Source organism: Nycticebus coucang, chromosome 5, assembly GCF_027406575.1.
Source record: "Nycticebus coucang isolate mNycCou1 chromosome 5, mNycCou1.pri, whole genome shotgun sequence".
NCBI classification, from domain to species: Eukaryota; Metazoa; Chordata; class Mammalia; order Primates; family Lorisidae; genus Nycticebus; species Nycticebus coucang.
The window spans coordinates 134,187,245-134,189,180 of NC_069784.1; the positions used below are offsets into that span (position 1 = coordinate 134,187,245).

Sequence of the window (1,936 nt, forward strand, 5' to 3'; positions counted from 1 at the left end):
CTATTTTTTTTGTTGTTGTTGTAGTTGTCATTATCTAGCAGACCCGGGCCGGGTTCGAACCTGCCAGCCCTGATGTACGTGGCTGGCACCCTAGCCACAGAGCTACAGGTGCCAAGCCATAGACTTCTTTATATTATTCCATATTTGTAGAAATCTACCTGATAAGTAGTTCAAAAAACTCTCAATAAACACCTTTATAAGTGGGATTTCGGCTGGAATGACTCACTTGACATTGAGGCTACAAGAATTGTTCTTCTAACTATCAAACCCATTAGTGGGTCTGGTGGGACAGATCCCTTGAACCACACAGTCACCAAATAATTAACGGCTCCAGCAATGGGAACGTGAGAAGGACAGGCACCCAGGCCATGTTTGTGCTAACCTTCCCTCATCTTCTGAGGCCATGCTTTCCACAGGCGCTTGGCAACAAGAAATGGAAGAATGGAGAGATGGAGAAAGTTACGAGAGGGAACAAGAGAAAAAACAGAAATACTTCAGCTACCTTTGAAAATGACCAGAAATCTGAAAACAGAAAACAATGTAAAGTTTGCAACTGAAGTGGGGGAAAAGAGGATAGTGACAACTGAAAGTGTGCCAAAGCTAACCTCAGCCTTTCTTGAGTGTCCTCCGGAAAGAACACTGAAAGTCTCAGTGCTGAGAAGAGCCCCATCTGGACACGTTGGAGATGTTCCTCGCTGACCTCATGCTCTCTCGCTGAGCTCATTTTGGATGGCTTCATGGATACGCAAATCATGTTTGATGTGCTGCTTTTAGTATCTGCCCTGGATTTCTCACTCCTCTTTGAATAACCTCCAGAGTGGTTCCAACCCAGACTTCCCTGAGAGGCTGTTTCCAGGGCATTCTCCTCTTGCCACTCGGATTGCTTATCAGTAAGACCCTGCAGAAGTCCCTCCTTTTTGGTGACTTGCCATACTTGCAATACTTCTCTTGGGTAGCTGTGATGGGGACCAGCTGGTTGGTCACCCAGCTGTTTGCCTCGTCCTCCTGGGCACACAGCCAGCCTCCTGTGCTGTTGGGTGCACCCACTTGACCGAGTTCTAGCTGAAAGAATGTGGGCAGAACGATGTCCACCATGTCTAGGCCAGCCCATGAAGCCCTCCTGCATGGGGGAGAGGGCTGAGTCCTGCTTCAGTCATGCTGAGTTTGAGGTCCCAGTAATACACACAGCTATGTTGGTGTGGAACTTGTGAGAGAAATCTGAACTTGAGACAGAATCATTGCTAGAGATTGGCCAGACACTGGAGAATGAGAAAAGGTCATAGAACAGATCCACAAAAACCACTTGATAAGTAAGACTATCCCAAGAAGCTCAAGATGTATTCTATGAAGGAACAAGAAATGGAAAAACAGGGTGAAATTTTCATGAAAATCAAGGAAGGAGAGGTTTCCAAAAGGCAGTAACCAATAGTGACAACGGTCACATGAAAACTGCCTCCTAGATTTTCCATCCTCAAGGCCACTGACATCATCTGCCGGCTTTCTTTAATATTTTTAAATATGGAATGCTTCACGAATTTGTGTGTCATCCTTGCACAGGGCCATGCTAATCTTCTCTGTATCGTTCTAATTTTAGTATATGTGCTGCCGAAGCGAGCACTATTTATTTTTTTTGAGACAGAATCTCAAGCTGTCACCCTGGGTAGAGTGCTGTGGCATCACAGCTCACAGCAACCTCCAACTCCTGGGCTTAGGCGATTCTCTTGCCTCAGCCTCCCAAGTAGCTGCGACTACAGGCGCCCACCACAACGCCCGGCTATTTTTTTATTGTACTTGTCATTGCTGTTTGGCAGGCCCAGGCTGGATTCGAACCTGCTAGCCTCAGTGTATGTGACTGGCACCCTACCCACTGAATTATAGGTGCCACCACCATCTGCCAGCTTTTAGCTGTAGGAAAAGCCTACAATGACAGAAGGAA

The 1,936-nt window shown here is 46.6% G+C and overlaps 1 non-coding gene across 1 annotated transcript; it reads right to left on the bottom strand.

The window, feature by feature from the left end:
* Window positions 1-1,512: 1,512 nt before the first annotated feature.
* LOC128586919 (U6 spliceosomal RNA) lies at window positions 1,513-1,618 on the bottom strand. Its single transcript, XR_008380376.1, has one exon. It is a non-coding gene; the product is annotated as a U6 spliceosomal RNA (small nuclear RNA).
* Window positions 1,619-1,936: the final 318 nt, after the last annotated feature.